We start from the raw sequence: 8,696 nt of genomic DNA on the forward strand, positions 1-8,696 counted from the left end.
AGCTGCTCGGTACCAGCCATGGCGTGGCTGCAGGGCCAGGGCAGTGATGGTCCCCCTGCATTCGGCACGGGAGAGGCCACACCCTTGTTCCCCTCCAGTAGAAGGAAGTAGTGTTCTGCTTTCCTCAGTGTTGTTTGTAGATGAACTGTCACCTCCTTGTGAATTGTTGTACAGAGGCAACACAGCAGATAAGGGAAAAAATACAAGCAAAAATCTGAGTGGTACGGAGAGAAAGAGAGGGATTAATAATGCTTGTATTAATACTTGAGATACTTCTGTGAAGAAAGTGGGAGAGCCGAGCAATCCAATGCCAGTGCAGAGGAACTGCAGAGAAAGTCTTGCAGCAATTTGCAATTGCTTACAGTCTACCAGGCATGTGACAAGTAAGGCTGCTTTTTCCTGAACCTCGCAGGTTCGACCAGTCCTTCGCTTGCAATTGCTGCAAGAGAGAGTTGAGCACGTTACAACATTATAGTTGGTTAAGAATTTGAGTGACTGAAGCAAAGTATTTCTTGGAAAGGATGTGCAGTTGTTTTTAGCATAAGGAGAGGGGTGCCTGATATAAAGAAAATCACCAAAGACCTAGAGATGAACTGAGTAAATAAAGCTGTGTACCAAACAGCTTAGAGAGGAGACAATTTTGAGCTTGCAGTGTTGGTGTGCTTGAGCTGTGGCCACAAAATGACACTCAGACTGATTCCCCTTCTGTAAGCAAGAAATGCACAGCCTTGTGACCAGGGCTGTGCTAAGCATCACCCGCTACCTACTCCAAACCTCTATTCCAAATCAAAAGGATCTACAAAACTTCAACTATTGTCTCTCCCTCAAGTTGTAAGAGTAGTAGCATTCCCTGAAGTTTGCTATGAAAGCCCAACACGTTGGTGTGAAATGCATCCTCTTTGGTAAGCTGGGAGGCAGAGACACGGCGCTGTGACCTGTTCACATATTACCCAGATGTGTCTGCAGGTATGCAGTTAAATTTGAAGCTTTGGCACACCCAGGACAGTACCTAAAGTGATCTTTGACCCAGCAGAACTGTGCTGCTTCCAAGAGGAAAGGCCATATGGGAGAGCTGATACTGCTCCCAATTGTTGGTGAACCTGAGATTGTGGTGAGCAGAAGGCTCTGCCCTGGAGGGCAGAGCAAAATCCTCTCTTTTGCGAGAAGATTTGTGTGCCTGGAGTCTGCTGAGGAAATACCAGAGCACAGATTCATCCCAAAGGTGGGAACAGAAGAGCTTTGGCCAATCAGCTCCAGGTGCTGTCAGTGGCAGATGGAGAAAGGGATTGCAAATTGCACACACAAGGAAAGAGGCTGGACAAATGGACCCAAGGACACAAGAAGCAGCCAGCCTAACATAATAAGGTGGAAAAATTATATCTTCAGACAACCAGTGAATGGGCAAAGCAAAATAGTACCCACAGCACTCACAGCAGACTGACTGCCCTAAAAGAGATAACCACATTCCAAATTCAATGGAGCAAAGCTCTTTCCATTAATATTTCTGTGGTAAAGGTGTATTTTTGTGTCAGCACACAAATCAGCCTTTCATGTCCTAGGTTGTTAACTGGAACCACAGCAGCTACTTCGTGATACGTCAGTGCCAGGCACCATAGAAGAGCAGGTATGAAACACAGCCCTCAGTGTGTCCTGTGGCAGCTGGCACATCTGTTCAGTGCCTACTGGATCAGATCACAGAGGTAAAGTAAAGGAAGGAAAAGTCACAGAAATAAAAAAAAAAAAAAAAAAAAAAGAAAGAATAGGAAATGCATGTTAGTATGTTTGGAACATACTTCCAAATAAAAGTACCAGATCTGTCATATGTGTGTACAGGTCTTTGACTTCAAAGCAAATGAGGCTCTCTTCTTAAAAACAATTACAGTTGATAAATAAATAGGATGAAGGGCTTGTACTGAGCTTCCTAACCCCTTAATTTCCTCATATACTGGCTACAGACAACGTGATTCTATCTTGCTCTGCTATTTTGATTGTTGGTGCTTTGAAGCAAAAATAGAAACAGCAGTGTCTTAAAAGAGATCCCTTTCTTAATGGCTGATTTGTGCAAGAGGCACTTTCATGTTACCAAAGTGTGATAAGCAGTAAGAAGATTAATTTTAAAAGCTGACCTTTGAAGCACAAAGCTTCAGTCCTTGCTCAAACTTTTGTCCTTTAGGTTTGTTTTGGTGTCCCCTCCTCTTGGCATCACTTCACCTCATTGTGGCTAAGGATGTGCTGTAAAAACAGAATAATTTTTGGTTTTCCTCTCAAATATCATGAAGTAGCCTATATTGTTGCTGTGGGCATGAAATGCAATGAAAGGTGATGCTGCAGGGTGCTGTGCTAGGTACACATTAATTAGGGACAACAGTGGAATTTACTTGATAAGATCAGGTACTTTACCTAATGATATCCACCCAGTGCAGTGTGTACATCAGATCACACTGAAATGCATCACTCCACAGCATCCTTGATCTAGCCAACAATTGCTGTTTATGTTATCTAGGATGTTACAATTCTCTTGAGAGACAAGCTGACTAAAAAAAATGAACACACATAAAGCTGTAGCCAATGCACTTGACCTGAGTTCTTGCTTTACCATAGAAAGAAATTGCACTACTTTTTTCTAGTATTATTATTATTAAAATTGGACAGTTATTCTTACCTAAGTAGCATACTAGAATACTTACAACACACATCTGGGAAGAGAGACACTGATCCTATTTTGCCCAGGTGTAGGAAAGAAATTCAGTTGTCACCTGACCAGAACTGACATGGACAGAAATGTTTCAGTTGCTTATATATTCTGCACAAAAATTCTCACTTACTTTTGTTTTGTCATATTCCTTCCCTAGTTGTCTTCCTCCTGTAGAGAAACACTTGGTGCTGTAAGTTAAATGGAGAATATAGGTGTGATTTGAAGGGGCTCTCTCACTCCACTGACACCCAGAACATCCTGGCAGGCAATCTAAAAAAGAAGCAATGAAAGATTGCAGTCAGTCAAAAATCCAGGCTGGGAAGTCTCAGCAGAGATTATTAGCAATTGCCTTGCTGCCTCACTGCCCAGCTGCCATAAAGATCAGGAGAAATAAAAAGCCCAGGAAATGGAGCACAGGCTCTACCGTTGGTTTTTTTCCCTTTCTCTCTCTCTCTTTTTTTTTTTTTTTTTGTTTTTTTTTTTTTTTTTTTTTTTTTTTTTTTCTGTTGGCACCCCACCACCTTAATTTGCAGTCTGTGCACAGAGGATTCCTGTGTGCAAATGGTCCTGGAAACAGCGCTGTGAAGAGTTTCCTGAAAGGGAGCTTATGACCACTATCCATACTTATTTGATTGCAGTAGATGCATTTGAATTTTAAGGACAGGCTCTTCAGAATCCTGGTAAGCTCTTTACTGGTGCATTTAGAGACCAGAGAAAGAAAACAAGCTGTGTTTGAAAATATTAATTATTCAGTAGTGAAAAGTACAGACTTTGCTAAATCAATTCTAGAGAAATCTCTTGCATCTTCATGCTAGCCAATGTAGCTCTTGTCATTATATCAGGTTTTCCTTGTAGATCATGGACTAGTCACAAGTCTTGCTTAAGTCTAAACTTAAGACTTTCAAACAAAAAAATTACCTGAATGAATTAAAAATACGAACTAAGAGTGAAGTACTTGAATCTCCATGTTACATCTACTATTAGATGGAATGAAAAAAGGTTAACAAAACACCATGCAGCTACATGGAATTAAAACCTCTTCAATTCCAAATAGTGCTGCCCCTTAGAGATTTGAAGCAGTTTTAAAATAATAATTTTAAATAATAAATTTGATGCAATTTTCCTGAGAGTCTTTGTGTAGTTAAAACCTTGTAAGAGTGGTACTCAGACTTGCCAGCTAGACAGGCCATTTCTCTCATGCCAGCATCTGACCTTTAGCTCCAGAAGTGCTCACCTAAAATTTGCAGTGAGAGAGAGCAGAACAATTACTGACACTGTGCTTCTCACACAGATACAGGATTTGTTAGTGAAAAGTGCCCAGTGACCATACAAAAAAACCTTACTCCATTTTGCAAGAGAAAGTAAAAGTTTTCCAGCAGCCCCTGGGGAGAAATTCCTCCTCACTCAATTTGGAAATCTGCTGGTTTGCCTCTTCACCTCATTCTCTTTTTTTAGCATCAGCATCTTTTTTTTAGCAAAAAGTACAGTGTTCCAGGCCATTCTTCTACGCTGCAAGACAGAGCAAGTAACTGAGAGCCAATGTATTTTAAGAGACATTTTGAAGAGCCACTAGACTTTATGTCTAAATTAAAATGTTTGTTCGTTTCTTAGAAATATTCTGTGGTCTGCAAGAGTCAGAACGTTGGAACAAGACAGGAAGGAAGTTGGATCACCAGAGCATATGCCACTAAACTGACCAAGGTACATCCATTTCTGTGAGTGTCACCAGGCTTGCAGTGTTTCTGCAGTTCCATCATCATTTAACACATTTCTGTGTTGGCTCACTCTGGTGTTCTTTTAGCTACAAACAGCCTTTTCTCATGGTTTCATCAGAGAAGTTAAAGAAGCATAGAAAAAGGGGGTGGGGGGGAGTGCCCAATACTCTCTAAAATGAACTGGACTACAGTGAGTGTGTTTCTGTCATCTTCAGATGTGTGCAGCTTGGGTAGAAGAGATTACAGGAATACTATTTAATAATTCATCTGCAAGATGAATTAGCTATTGGTATGAGCCTGAAAAGTCTGGCTGTGGTTGTATGTAGGACACTCTATAGAGGGAGGCCTTGGGAAATATATGAAGGGTGGTAAGTCCTAAAGAGAACCAAAATCAAATGCACAGACCAGGATGAAAATGAGATTAAAATATTTCAGCCTTTTCAGAGAATACTAATGTACCCTAGGCAGCCAAGCCAACATGAATCCATCCCCGCTGGAGCTGTGTTTTCTCTGACTATTGCTGTCTAAAGTTAAACACAATAGCCCACATATAAGCTCATTATGTCTCCAGTAAACAGCAAAGGACTTTGAACACTTTTTGTTCCCAGTGATCAAGATAGAGTCTAAAAGAAAAAAAGAGAAAGCCACTGCCACAGTATGTAATTTGGTTATCATCCATATTCAAATATTCTATTCAGAATAGCCATCAGAAATGTCTGCTGCTTCTTACAAAAGCAGAATGTAAGCAGGAAATACTTATTGATTTACTGTGTGGGGTTTTGTTCCCCTATAAATACTTAACAAGGGAAGAAAATTATTTTAGCAGTTAGTCTGTGAAGTGAACAGCAGATACCTACAAGGAGAATGTATGCATTGTGCAGCTGTCAGTACAGGAATAAGCAGGCAATTGTTATCACCCGGTATCTGTATGTAAAGGAGTAGTGCTGTCACTACAGAACTCAGATTGTTTGTGGAAGAGGCACAGCCTTTACAGGTTATGTACATAGTGGCATAACATGTTACGCTAAACACATTATTCATTCCTCCTGCTGGAATGCAATCGCTTTGGATTTTTTCCTAAGGAGACCAGCCTTACAAAACTTTTTCCTATGTCTCCTTTTTATTTCTTTTCTGTCTTTTCACAGCTTCCTCCTTGTCCCTAATAAGTGTTGAACACACTTCTCAAATTTCATTGCAACTGGCTGAAGGAGGTAAGCCCCAAACATGTCTGTGCCTTGCAGAGAGGAGAGCTGAGCATGTCCACCCTGCTGAGCAGAACCTCCAGCACACCCCGAACAGAAAGCTGTTTGATTGTTGGCTGCATAATCAGCACAAGCAGCTCGAAGTCAGCTGGGTGTGCATACCCTCGTGTCCTTGCCTTCTGGTAAAAAACATGAGGCAGTGGGAGGAAAGCCAAGGAATCGGGAGGGGACATGGAACACGAGACAGGGGTAAGGCTATTTTGACAGTGATGCATAGGGCACAAATAACACAGCTCCAAAGACACCAGGCTTCTCAGTTCAGGTCTCCCAAGAGCATGAATTTCTGCCCTGCCTGCACATTGTGCAAGTATCTAAACACACCTGCCTGGCTTGTCCTGCCTCTAACACTCATGCTTATGAAAAGCAGGAGCTGTACCCAGTCTCAGGCAAAGCAAAAGGAAATATTATTCCCATTTCCCTGCACAAATGCTCAGTGCCATCAGAGCTGTTACAGTGGATGGCAGAGGGGAAAGGTGCTTTGGCAATGGAGAATACTGGGATCTGAATGGTTGGGCTGAACCTTCGCTACTTGGATAAATTCTCATCCCAAGATTTTTTTCTGATTGTAGTTTTTAAGTCCTGTCCTGTTATTGTACAAGCTGAATCATTTCATAAGTAACTATTTCTTCTGAGTATTTCAGGTTGCAGTTATGTTACTGCACAAGCAGTAGTGTCCCCAAGTGTTCATCTCTGCTTTCCAGACCCCTCCTAGCTGTGCTGACAATGTCATTTGGTGTGGGGAACTGAAGGGATAAAGTGACCCAGCTAAGACAAAACCCACAAAAAGAAAAAGTTTATTTTTCAGCTACATCAGTGTCCCTTATGCTCATGCACAGCAGGAGACAGCACCATGGTAAGAAGGAATGAGTAGTCAGGAATGACAGGCTTCCACTGTCATTCTGTGCCACTGCCCCAAAATCACTTGAGACTCTTCCCCCTCAGTCTTCTGGGCCTAACAGAAGTTGTTTTAAAGAGATAATTGTTTAAGGATGAAAGCCAAGTGTTCCTTGAAAAGCGTGCAAGTGAGCAAAGAGGGAGCTGGGAAGACTGCACAAAAATCACACAAAATTACAATGACCTAAATATTCCCAAAGAAAAGGCCTTCTGGACCTTTTTTTTTTTTTTTTAAATTTATTACCCCAGATTGTTCTGCTGGCTGAAACATCACCCAAAATGTAATCCTGGGCGCAGTGTGACGAGCCTTTCTGCTGATGTTGCCCAGTAGTCACTGTCCCACATGCACACTGGCAAAGAGGGAGCTGGGAAGACTGCACAAAAATCACACAAAATTACAATGACCTAAATATTCCCAAAGAAAAGGCCTTCTGGACCTTTTTTTTTTTTTTTAAATTTATTACCCCAGATTGTTCTGCTGGCTGAAACATCACCCAAAATGTAATCCTGGGCGCAGTGTGACGAGCCTTTCTGCTGATGTTGCCCAGTAGTCACTGTCCCACATGCACACTGACACAGAAGTGGAAAAAACCATTTTTTGTTTCTCACAAATTCTGTAACTCTTAACCTGGGAAGAACATAATAATGGACCTCCTAGGAATGCATAATCTTTTTCCCACCTCCAGTACTCTCACATACCCTTTTTTCTCTGCTCTGTTCCAGGATCTGCTATGTTTCCAATGCATCAACTTTTGAAGGCACGAGAGCATTTAAGCGGAAGGTACAGTATAAACCACTGTCATTAAAAGCCAAAAAAGAAGAAGAGGTCAGCAAAGAAGGATTTCGGAAAGCAAATCATCTGAAATGATGATTTCTTCTACTGTCTTTCCTCATTATCTTCAGAGTAACATGGCTGAGTAAACTGGTGGACCTTCCAGCATGCCTAACCTTTTCTGAGGAAGTCACTGCAGGAACCCAACTGCAGTGCTTGATTGTGTTGTTTATTTTCAGCATTACTGCTTCTCTGGCTTTCCCTCTTTTCGTCCTTGTTGTCTCTGCAATAAGAAGCCCTTGGTGTGGGACAGCTTTTGCCAGGAGGAAGAATAAGGATCACAGGCATGCAAAGCTGATTGCCTTTGTTCATCATGTTTATTAGAGGGAATAATAGAAATTGTGATCTTAAAATTAAAAGCATACATCATGCTAGAAGCTTCTGATTACAGGACTGGGCACTAGCAAAATTGTAGTTGTGCTCAACAGAACATGGTGTTTTACTAAAACAACCTAAGGTGGTTTCTTGGTGGTTTCTTTTCCTTTCCCCACTGATTTTTCTCAGATGTAAGAGAGGTCAGAGCCTGAAATAGTTGAGCCCAAATACATGCACTTGCAATTTCTGGAGCTGCAGGCACAAAACCAAGGAGTTCCTACAATGACAGACAATAAACTTTCCCTGGAGCATCTTCCAGGTAACCAGTTAATTAGGTATTATGGTCACAGGGCTGAAGGGTATGTGTATACAAGAACAGGGAAGTGGAACACAGAGAAAAGTGGTGAGGGGGCAGGAGGGAGGGGGAATGAACCGGTCAGAGGCAGTCTTGGGGCAATTTGATAAAAACTGTAAATACTGAACAGCCTGATAAAATTTTTTGTGTAGCTAATGAGCCTCCCCACTTCGGCCAATACATCTGTGAAGGTTTCGCTGCAGGCTGAGACAGTGAAAGCTTTTTGTTTCCACCTGTCACGGGTGAGACGCACATAAAGAACCTGCTGGTGACTCTTGACTCTTTCTGCTCGAGTTTGCGGGGCACTGGTGATCCTCCCCTCCCGGGAGTGAGGCGAGAGGTCCGGAGCATCCAGCAGGTCCCAGCGGGGAGGGCAGCGACCCAGAGGCGCGGGAGCTGGCAGGGACACCCGGCAGAGGTGACACCCGGCAGAGGGAACACCCGGCAGAGGGGACACGCGGCAGAAGTGACACCCCGCAGTGGTGACACCGGGAAGAGGTGACACCCGGCAGAAATGACACCCACTAGAGGTGACACCCGGCAGTGATGACACCGGGAAGAGGTGACACCCGGTAGAAGTGACACCCCTGGCTGGGGCTGGGCTGGGGGAGCTGCGCTGCCCCCGCGG

At 42.8% G+C, this 8,696-nt stretch overlaps 1 long non-coding RNA gene across 2 annotated transcripts; it reads left to right on the forward strand.

Annotated features, from left to right (window-relative positions):
• Nucleotides 1-3,221: 3,221 nt before the first annotated feature.
• Nucleotides 3,222-8,676, forward strand: LOC108447255. 2 transcript variants are annotated; one of them, XR_001862713.1, is made up of 5 exons: nucleotides 3,222-3,375; nucleotides 4,307-4,396; nucleotides 5,556-5,621; nucleotides 7,290-7,347; nucleotides 7,578-8,676. It is a non-coding gene; the product is annotated as an uncharacterized LOC108447255 (long non-coding RNA). The 2 variants fall into 2 exon arrangements; XR_001862712.1 differs by having other exon boundaries at nucleotides 7,290-8,676.
• The last annotated feature ends 20 nt before the right edge of the window (nucleotides 8,677-8,696 follow it).

This window comes from Corvus brachyrhynchos, unplaced genomic scaffold (genome assembly GCF_000691975.1).
Source record: "Corvus brachyrhynchos isolate BGI_N302 unplaced genomic scaffold, ASM69197v1 scaffold216, whole genome shotgun sequence".
NCBI lineage: Eukaryota > Metazoa > Chordata > Aves > Passeriformes > Corvidae > Corvus > Corvus brachyrhynchos.